Source organism: Nelumbo lutea, chromosome 7, assembly GCF_056320005.1.
Source record: "Nelumbo lutea isolate HS-2025 chromosome 7, American lotus-T2T, whole genome shotgun sequence".
NCBI lineage: Eukaryota > Viridiplantae > Streptophyta > Magnoliopsida > Proteales > Nelumbonaceae > Nelumbo > Nelumbo lutea.
The window spans coordinates 43,111,799-43,123,848 of record NC_142690.1 but is presented as its reverse complement, the minus strand read 5'-3'; positions in this window follow the sequence as shown (position 1 = coordinate 43,123,848).

Here is a 12,050-nt window from a genome sequence, read left to right as displayed (position 1 = left end):
AACGAGCTCATCTTCACTAACTTGACCTAGCCAACCTCTTCTTCCTCTTACTGACATGAGCATAGTGCTCCTCCTCAGGGAACCACCTCGGGGCCTCTAACTTCTGTGTTTGAAAGTCGTCGGATCCACCTCAACTCATCAAGACATTATTTGATGCATGTCCACCTTAGCTTAGACAGCATTTCATACAGGCATACATGCATCTGAAGGGCTACTTGCAAAATAAATATAATTTTTGTGAATTAACAAAACTTAAATTTTTTTGGCAAAACTATCCATCCTGAAAGAACTATCTATTTTTTATTTTTGTGGGTTCTCCTTGTTTTGTCTTTTCATGGATCCAATTCTCCTGCAAACCCTAAATAAAGTATCTATTCCATTTTTTTTGTCAAGTAAATCCCCTCCCTTTACTCCTTCCTTGCACTTGGTAAGCCACCAGAATGCATCAAACCGGTTGGATAGAGTTTTTCATTCTTTTGTAATGAAATCTTTCATTAAAAGAAGCAAGAACAAACAGAAAATAGAGCTACAAGAAAGCAAGGAGGTCCCGATAGAGGGGATCCAAAAGTTTGAAAGACAGCATTACAAGAATTAAAAGTAGATAATCCTAACTTTACTATAGTATGAGCCACACTATTCTTTTTCCTAGAGCACCAAATGAACCTGTAGTTTCTCTTCTCAGCTATAGCTTTAATGTCATGATAGCCAAAAAGAAAATCAATAGGAGGGTCAGAGAACCTCTCAACAAAAACCTTCACCAAGATAAAACTGTCTGATTCAAAAACTGCATTTAATAGCTCCATTTGGTCAGCAAACTAAACAGCTTCCCATAAAGCCTTAATTCAGCTATAAGTGGTGATGATGCTTTCAAGGGTCCGCAACCGACACCCCAGCACATACCCCAATTATCTTGCAAAATGATGCCATAAGAAGCTTTATAGTCACAAAACCTACATCATAGTTCATCTTCAAGCATCCTTGCTCAGGAGGCTTCCACAAAAAACCATCTTCCATCTTTTTAAATTTGGAAGAATCTTCCAATTTCTATTGCCTGTGAAGAGATCTCTCCACTATTGACCTGTGGATGTTAGAAATCACAACAAAAGAGTTCACACCCTCTTTATCAAAGCAAAAAAGGTTTCTATCTTTCCAAAAAAAAACATTCTCCATCTTTTTAAAGTTGGAAGAGTCTTCCAATTTCTACTGCCTGTGAAGAGATCTCTCCACTATTGACCTGTGGATGTTAGAAATCACAATAAATGGGCTCACACCCTCTTTATCAAAGCAAAAAGGGTTTCTATCTTTCCAACTTTTCTCCACATACGGCTCACTAAATTGGTTAAAAGGTCCAAGGTCCCACCCCTTAGAGAGGATGCAATGTTTTTTAGCCAATCCTTAAAAGAATGAAAACCTCTTGCAAATTATGGGTTAAGACCTTGCCCAAAGCCAAGCCAAATGCATCTTGCTTTTTCACAAAGCACTAATGCATGTAAGAATGTTTCAAACTCCCTTCCACATCTTTCACAGGTGTCAAACTCACTCAAACCCCTGCAAAAGAAATTCTTTTTAACTACTACACCACTTATGCAACACCTCCACAAAAGTGTTTTAGTTTGAGTTCTAATGGAAGACCCTAAATCATATTCCACAGTCTTTTTCATCAGTTTGGGCATTCACACTTGGGGTATCATTTTCTTAGAGGTTTTTGGCTATAAAGTAGGCTGACCTAACTGAGAATTTGCCATTTTTACCTCCTATCCAAACCATTTTATCAAGCCAAGGGCTAGCAAGGAGATCCAAGTCCAAGATCTTTTGGGCTATAGGTTGAGTAAACAAAGATTTGATTTTGCTTTCATCCCAAAATCTTTGTTACTTAAATCTGCTACCCTAAAGGTGTTCTCAATTCTAGACCCCATTAGCTTGCAGCCTTGAAGCGCAGAAACCCACGGATCATCCCATAGATTCACTTCAGTACCCCTACCAATTTTCTAATAGATACATTTTTCAATAACTTCTCTTCCGGCCAAGATGCTTGTCCAACCCAAAGAAGGTTTGCTTTTCATGGATGCTTAGAAAAAATAGGAATTCTGGTAGTATTTTGCTTTTAAGAGCCTAGTCCAAAGATTAGATGTGTCAAAGCAAAGCCTCCAGTCAACCTTGCCAGAAGGGCCAGATTGAAGGCATGAGAGTCTCTAAAACCCATGTCTCCATTGGATTTGTTTGTACTTATTTGGTCCCAACTAACCCATCTTTACTTTTTATCCTATCCTCACTATCCCTCTACCAAAAGGCTTTTTGACTCTTAACCATGGAGTTGCAACAAATGTTAGGGATAGATGTTTGAATCTCGAGGTGGATCTGATGACTAAAAGTGAAGCCGAAGTTTTAGGAATGCAAAAGATGCAGATCTAATTCTATGGATTATTATCAGGAGATTGGCTTCAGATTGGATGCAAATTAAGTGTAAATAATGCACCATTAACTCTCGAACCATGCCTTCTGCCTTTTTGCGTGGACATGAATATATGAACTGGCTTTATAAGACGCATAATGTCTTCTTCAAACTAAGCATATATCAGATGAGATTGGCTTCAGGGCAAGCTCGTGCTCACACCCATCAAACAACCACTTTCAACCTTGCATCGGGAATATCTCCTATAAAGTACATAAATAGAAAGATATTTTTAATACAATTTATACAAGACTGTAAAGGCTGCTTGAATGGGCGTTGCCCTGACGAAAGCCGAATTCATATCACATTAGCAAGTATAGAGACCATAATTTCAGGTTAGCGCGTATCAGATTTAAAAAGATTGTTCCTACATTTCCGTCAAGATCTCAACATGTCAACAGCTTTTGTATCAAAAATTGTAAACAAGACCAAAAATGTCAATTTTATGTTTGATTTATAACACCTGACCCTTTGGCTCAGTTTAGGACGAGTATAAATACAAAATTACAAATATAAATGTGTAATTTGCAGTACAAATATTGATATCATGCCTCTATATATATTCAGAGTGATGCCGAGTGACCATCTCACTACTGAGTCATCAGCGTTTCAACTTGAAATCTAAACGGTGGCAAAGACCCATCTGTAATAAGTGTTTTTTTTTTTTTACATTTTTTCTCTGTCGATCTTTCACTCAGCCTGTCTGCATGAATGGATATTCTGCAATCTTCAAATGAAAATGAAAAAGAAGTTGAAGGAAAAATGGCCCATAAAAGTTAGATTCTTTTCGATCCCTACATCCAACATTATTTTGCAAGCAGAATTTGACTAAACTTGGTCATTTATGTTGCAAAATGTTCTATTTTAAATATTAACTAGTGGGGATCCGTACGGGATATATAAAGAGAAAGCTAAATAATAAAAATGGTCATATACTAAAATACCCTTAATAGTTCCATGAAGTTACTAAAATCTACCCTATCGTTAGTATTTTACTAAAACACCACTTATAATCTGCAATGGATTTAATCAATATACCATTAAATGGCAGTGGAAATGACAATGTTAACCCTAATGTTCATTTAAATAAATTTAATCAAAAGAAAATAAAATACCATTTTTCCCTTAATAAGACACGGGCAACCACTCTATTGGCTATATTTGGTCAATTTTGTTTTTCATATAAAAAAGTGTTAAGAGTATTTTTGGAATAAAAAATCATGGGCCTAAGGGCAAAACAAACACTCATTAATGAAAGGTTGATTAAGTAAATAAGTTGTAAAATAAATGGGATGTTTTAGTAAAATGAAAACTATAAGGTAGGTTTAAGTAAATATGTAAAACTATAAGGTGTGTAGAAATGGTAAGAAGGCGAGGATCATATTCCCCATCCCCGACCTCAATTCTGAAATTAACTCCCATCCCTGATCCTCGACGGGGACCCAAATCCCCAAAATGTTTTCAAATAATAGTAATTTTTTAAAATAAATAAAATTTTAAATTATAAATAATGTTTTAAATATGTTTTTATATATATAATATAAATAATATAATAGTATATTTAATATAAATAACATTTATTATATATAAAATTGGGGTTACGGCGGGGCGAGGACCTCAATTCCCATCCCCAACCTCAACCTCGACCTCAACCGGGGATTCCTATTAATCCCTGCCCCTACCCTGCCAAAACAATCCCCATCCCCAACCCCATCGGATTGGGGAAGTCGGGTCCCTATTGAGGATGGAGAAAATTGCCATCCCTAAAAGTGTGTTCTAATAAATGACCCTAATAGAAACGCATAAGTGTATACAATTGTTTTATATTTTCAACTTTTTAAATAATTAATAATTATTCATATTTTATATACTACTTTTAATAAATTTTTTATAATACAAAAATAACAATAATTAATTTCAGTTAGGTTTATTTATCAAACTGATGAAACCGACCAACCCGATTAACTCAACTCGAGTTGGTCGATTTTCTAGTACTTTAGGTTGGCTTTCGTTCAAAAACTTCTCAATTTGACTAAGTTAGATCCGTTTCACTTTGGCCATTTGTAAACCGACCAAAATTGAACAACCTAACCATGGACATATATTAATATTTTATATTTTAAATATAATTTTTAATACAAAAAGGTGAGAATTTTCCCATATTTTTTAGTCTAAAATGTTTTATATCATAAATCTAATTTTTAAATTTATTTTTTAATATTGTCACTATAATTTTTAAAATTAAATTAAATTTTTAAGTTTAAATCTTTTGAGCAAACTAACCAAACTGAAAAATCGACCCAAACCGATACAACTTGAGTGAGTCGGTTTTCACTAAAGGTTAGTCGGTTTTAGCTGACCAACTCCCTAACCTAACCAGGTCAATTTGGTTGGCCAAATAGCCTACCACCAAACCGAACCAACTCATGAACACTCATTATCTCAGCTAAATTGAAAATCTTATCTCTGATAAATAACAATAGTTTAATCTCCGATAATTATTGAAAAATTATATCAAAATACACAATTATTGAGAATATATTGATAATGAAAAATACAATAATTATAGAAATGACAAAAATACAATAAATGATAAAATTATATTAACTTATTCAATAAATAGTATAATCTAAAATAATAGTTTAATCTCTAATAAATAGTAATTAATAGCTTATAACGAAAATACAATAAATATAATAAGTACAATAAGTACAATAAATTAAATTTAAAATTTCAATAGTAGTAATATAATCTCCAATAATTATTGAAAGGTTTCTACTAAATAACAAAACAAAATAAATTTATATATAATCATTGAAAATACTTTTATCATAAAAGACAATAAATATAAATTTTAGTATATATAATTATATAATAAATACAGATTAAGAGTTTAAAATAATTATTAATAAATATTAATTTTTTTAAGTTATTTTCTCGAATTAATAATTGATATAAGTGAAATTAATCATTTATAATATTATGTAAAAATATTAAATTATTATTATTTTCAACATTATGTTATAATTATTTTTCAACATTTTAGAATTTTTTTTAAATTTATTATATAATTTCTTTATTTTAACTATTTAAAATCTAGTTATGTTAAATATTTTGTTATTTAAAATATTTAGTTATTTAAATATGTAAATAATATGTAAAATATTTAAATATTAAAATATAAGTTATTTACTGAATTTAATTATTCATAAAATCATAATTTATACTAATATTTAAAATTTTCATTAATAATTTTGTAATATATTAAATTATTACTAATTTCAATATTATGTTATAATTATTTTTCTACTTTGAATAAACATTTTAAATTTATTACATAATTTCGTTATTTTAACTATTTAAAATCTAGTTATGATAAATATTTAGTTATTTAAATATTTAAATAATCTATAAAATATTTAAATTTTTGTTATTTGAATTTCATTTATTTAAAGCTATTACATATTATTAAATATTTAAAAAAACATTTAAATTGATAATCCTGAAAAACATAATTTAAATTGTTAGTACATAATTTTGTGATATATTTTGTAAATATATAAAATTATTTTTCATATTTTTAATAAACATTTTTAAGTTATTATATAATTTTGTTACAATATTTAAATAATTCTTAAATTTTTAATCCAAACTTTCTTTATATAGATATAGATAAAAAGTAAGGGAGAGGATAAATAGGAAATAGAGATAATCTAGGAGAAGAAATTATTTAGGTTATTAGGAAAGTGCATCTCATTGGTTGTTTCAAAAATTACAAGGAATTAAAAAATAAAAATGAGAAAATTTCTAGATCTTTTTTTTAATATATATAGGTTACATAATTTCATTATTAATTTTATAATATATTAGGTTACTATTAATTTGAATATTATGTTATAATTATTTTTCTACTTTGAAGAAATTTTTTAAATTTATTACATAATCTCGTTATTTTAACTATATAAAATCTATTTATGATAAATATTTAAATAATCTATAAAATATTTAAATTTTTTGTTATTTTAATTTTATTTATTTAAATCTATTACATATTATTAAATATTTGAAAAATATTTAAATTTATAATCCCAAAATAAAACATAATTTAAATTGTTAGTATATAATTTCATGATATATTTTGTAAAAATATAAAATTATTTTTTTGTGTGTTTAATAAATATTTTAAAAGTTATTATATAACTTTATTAGAATATGTGAATAATTCTTAAAGTTTTTAATCCAAACATTCTTTAGATAGATATAGATAAAAATTATGGGAGAGAATAAATAGTAATTAGAGATAATTTAGGAGAGAAACTCCCTACTATATTAGAGCTAATTTTGGTGATAAATAGGAATTAGAGATAATTTTGGAGAAAGTGGGGGATAGTGGGGGAGGTAGTTTAGGAGAAGAGATTATTTAAGTTATTGGGAAAGTGCATCTCATTGGTTATTGGTTGTTTCAAAAATGACATGGAATAACAAAATAAAAAATTCAAAAAGAGGAGAAAATTTCTTGACCGCTTTGTTTTAATATATACTAGCAATGACTCGTTTGACGCATGGGAAAATCTGAAAGATTTAATAATTTTATTTTTCATTTAATGTTGATTTATAAAAAGTAATTATTGTTAATTGAATATGAACAAATATTTTTTAATAAATTTAGTTTTATTAAAAATTTGTAGTAATTTTAATAATTTTTATTATTTTTTTATTTTTTAAATGAAATTTTGATTAACTTTAAATAAATAAAAATAATTATAAAAGCTAACATTTTTATTAATTCCACTAATAATTAACAATTATATAGAAATGACAATCGGGTGGGTTCAGTGCAGGGCACCCCATCCCTTTCCCTACTCCATAGTTAAGACAATCTACCCCATCCCTACCCCATCCCTAGTGTCACGGGGGTTCAGGGCAAGGTAATCACTCCTCAATGTCAGGCGAGTTCAAGGGCAACGCACCCCACTCCTCATCAAGGATGGAGAATCCTCGAATTTCCCCACCCCATCCCTAGTATTGGGTGGGTTCAATTAGAGGTGTAAATTGGGTCATGCTGGGTCAGCACGACACGACCTGCATGTGGCCTACACAAAGTGCAAGTTTTGTAGTGCTAGCCCACAAGGCATCCTAGGTCGTGCCTCCCTCCTCTAGGATAATTTGGGGGGTCGGTTCGGCACGACCAATGGCCCAAGCTCGTGTCGTGCCATGGGTCGGGCCTTAAGCCAAGCCATGCTACACATCAAGCCAAGCTCAAGGTAAGGCACCCACTCCCCATCCAAGGTTTTTTAAATTGGATCGGATAGAGAACTGTTCTAGGGTTGAACAGTCCGGTTGTTCGATCTGAACAGATGACCCACTTTTACAAAAAAATAAAAAATTAGAAAAACAAAAAAAGGCCAAAAAACGGTTATTCGAGTTGACGGTTCGGCTACCCAGGTCAGCGATTCACTAACCAAATAAATAGTTTTTGGACAAAAAGCGGTTTTGAGGTGAAACGGTGTCTGGTTCCCAATTTTTCCAGTCTAACCATCTGGTTTGATATAGATTTGAAAACACTGTCCCCGTCAACCCATTATTCAATTTAATGGTGGAAATGATCAAAAGGATATTTTGAGTATCAAGCACATGGTAAATTTCTAAAAGTACACTAAATTGTCTTTAGTATTCAAAAATGTAATTTTATGAAAATTTTGGAAAAATTATTGTACTTGTGTAATTTTGAAAATTTATTCAAATTTATTTAAATTTTTATTAAATAATTTATTTTCTTTTAAATGGTTTACTTATAGAATTATACTAAATTATATTATAATTTCTAATATAAACTAACCAATAATTTCCTTTTTCCAATATTATACTAATTTATCTTAATAATTTGTGTAATTATTTGTTCAAATTAAAATTTTCCATTTCTCATAGTCATTTATCTTTAATAATTTTCAATAATTTGCAATGAAATTTACATAACTTTTCAATGGTTTTCCAAAATCTATCAAATGTAATAAATTTTCCTAAAGTTTCCAAAATATTCTAATAATTTTAAATAATTATTTAATGCATTTTAAATAAACTTTCAAATACTTTATGTCTTTTAATTTCAAAAATGTTATTTTACGAAAATGTAGTTTTTTGAAAATTTTTGAAAAATTTATTACATTTGTGTAAATATGGGAATTTATTGAGTTTTTTAATTGTTATTTAATATATATTTTTATTTGGTAGTTTACTAACAAAATTACACTAATTTATCTTTTATTTTTCAATATAAATTAATTAATAATTTCATTTTCTAACATTATATTATTTTGTTCCCCCCATTTGTATTTGGTTATTAATTATAATAATAACAATAACTAAAATTTTATACTTTTTGATAATTGTTAAATATAATTCTCAATTTTAGAGAAATTAGTTAAAGAGTTTTCAATTTCTATAAAATGTTGTTAATGAGTTAGTTAATAACAATATTTATTAATTTTTGGTAATTTACTAACCGTATTTATTAACTTTTGGTAATAACACTATTTAATACTCATTGAATATGGGTGGGATTAAATATTAATCATATTTAACTATTTATTAATTAATATAAATATTTTAAATGAGGGAGAGTGGATATAGATTGGGGGATGCATTTTAGGAATTGATTAGGGAGTGAGGCAACATGATACTTTCCTATTGGTGTAAATGAGATACCTTAGGAGAAAGATTATATGAATATTTTTAGGTAATTGGGTGACATGGTTTAATGGGAGTGGTGGGAAGTGGAGAGGAGAGAAAGTCATAGAGAAAGCAAGGTGGGGATAATGGAGCAAGGAGAAGCACAATGATGGGGACCGTGCAATGCACGGGCTTTGTTAAGTGAAAGAAACAATAGAAATACATAAGAGTATATATATATATATATAGATATATTATTTTAAATTTAGTTTTTTTAATAGGGAAAGTAGAAAAATTCCCATATTTCTTAGTCTAAAATATTTTATATCATAGATTTAATTTTTGTAATTTATTTTTTAATTATCATTGTAATTTATGAAATTTAAAGTTAATTTTTAAGTTTAAATCTTTTGAACAAACAAACTAAACCGAAAATAGACCCAAATCGATACAACCCGAGTTGGTGGGTTTTCACTAATGGTCAGTCGGTTTCGAGTGACAAACTATAGACTTAACCATATCGATTTGGTTGGCGAAACAACCTGCAACTGAACTAAATCAATCATTGAACACTCCTAATTTCAACAAAATTTATCGTGTAATTTCTAATAAATAACAATAGTTTAATCTCCAATAATTATTAAAAATTTATAGCAAACGTACACAATCATTGAGAATAAGTTTATAAAGAAAATAAAATAGACATATAATAAAATACAATAATTACAAAAATATAATAAATACTGAAAATATACTAAATTAGTCAATAAATAGTGTAATCTCAAATAATAGTTTAATCTCTAATAAGTATTAATCTATAAATTATAAAAAATATATAATTACTAAAAATAAGTTTATAACAAAAATACCATAAATATGATAAATTAAATTTCAAAGTTAAATAATAGTTGCTTAATCTCCAATAGTTATTGATAATTTTCTATTAAATAACAAAAAAGTAGATGTATAAATAATTATTGAAAGCATATTTATAAAAAAACAATAAATAATTACTAAAAATAAAATAAATATTAAATATAGTATAAATAAATATATAATGAATATGCATAATTATTGTAAAATTATTACTAACAAATATAATTTTGTTGATAGTTATTTTCTATAATTATTAATTGACATAAGTAAAATTAGTTATTTGCAATATTATTTAGTAATTGAAATAATATTTTTATTTAAATTCTTAAAATATTAATTATTTATTGAATTTAATAATCCATAAAATTATAATTGTATTATTATTACATAATTCGTTATTAATTTTGTAAAATATTAAATTATTATTAATATGAATATTATGAATTCTATTATAATTATTTTTCTACTTTTAAGTTTTTTTTTAATTTATTATTTTATAAATATTATTTTATTTTTCAATATATTATTTGAATAACATTTAAATTGAATAATTCATAAAATTATAATTTATATTGTTACTACATAATTTCATGATGAATTTTGTAAAAATATTGAATTGTTAATAATATGAATATTCTTAAATCTATTAATTTTTTGTGTTTTGAATAAATATTTTAAATTTAGTATATAATTTCGTTATAACATTTAAGTAGCTCTGAACTTTTTTAATTGAAAATTTCTTTAGATAGATATAGATAAAAAGTGGGGGATACAGAGGTGGAGCCAGGGGGACCTAGGAGAGCCATGGCCCCCCTATGGCCCAAAAACCCCCACTATTTCATGTAAATTTCCCCCTCCACCATTTCCCACTCCAATGGATTGCCCCCCCCCCCTATGACCATCCATATTTGTTCCCCCTGCCCCCCTCAATCCACCTTAGGTTTTGGTCTCCCTCATGAAAATTTCCTAGCTCTGCCCTTGGGGGGAGAGGATAAATAGGAATTAGAGATAGTTTAGGAGAGAATCTTTCTATTAAATTAGAGATAATTTAGGAGATAAATAGGAGTTAAATATAATTTAGGAGATAAATAGGAGTTAGAAACAATTCAAGAGGAAGTTGGGGAAAGTAGTGCCACTTGGCTAAACATTAGAAAAGCAAATCCTTCTTTCTTTATGGTTGTTAGAAATAGTTAAACATATGTAAGTATCTTATTGGTTTAATGGGTAATTATGTGGAATTAAAAAATTCAAAAAAATAGAAAATTAGGAAGGGGGTTTGATGCAAGGGGAGGGCTACTAACATGGCAGGACTATATGTATATATATATATATATATATATATAGACTAGCGGGGACTCGTGCGATGCACGGGATTTATTATGCGAAAGCTAAATAATAGAAATGGTCATTTACTAAAGTACCCCTTATGTACAAGAAAAGTGTTAAGGGTATTTTTGGAATAAAAAATCATGGGCCTAATGGCAAGACAAACACTCCTTAATGAAAGGTTGATTAAGTAAATAAGTTATAAAATATATAGATGTTTTAGTAAAATGAAAACTATAAGGTAAGTTTAAGTAAATATGTAAAACTACAAGGTGTGTTCTAGTAAATGACCCTAATAGAAACACATAAGAGTATACAATTGTTTTATATTTTCAATTTTTTAAACAATTAATAATTATTCATATTTTATATACTACTTTTAATATTTTTTTTATAATACAAAAGTAACAATAATTAATTTCAGCTAGGTTTATTCATCAAATTGATGAAACCGACCAACTCGATCAACTCGATCCAAGTCTATCAGTTTTCTAGTACTTTAGGTCAACTTTGGTTCAAAAATTTTCCAATTCGACCAAGTTGGATTAGTTTTACTTTGGCCATTTGTAAGCCAACCAAAATAGGATGACCTAACCATGGATATATATTAATATTTTATGTTTTAAATATAATTTTTAACATGAAAAAGTGAAGCTTGTAATTTTTAAAATGTTTTTTAATAATTTTTTATATCATAAATCTAATTTTTAAATTTATTTTTAATAAT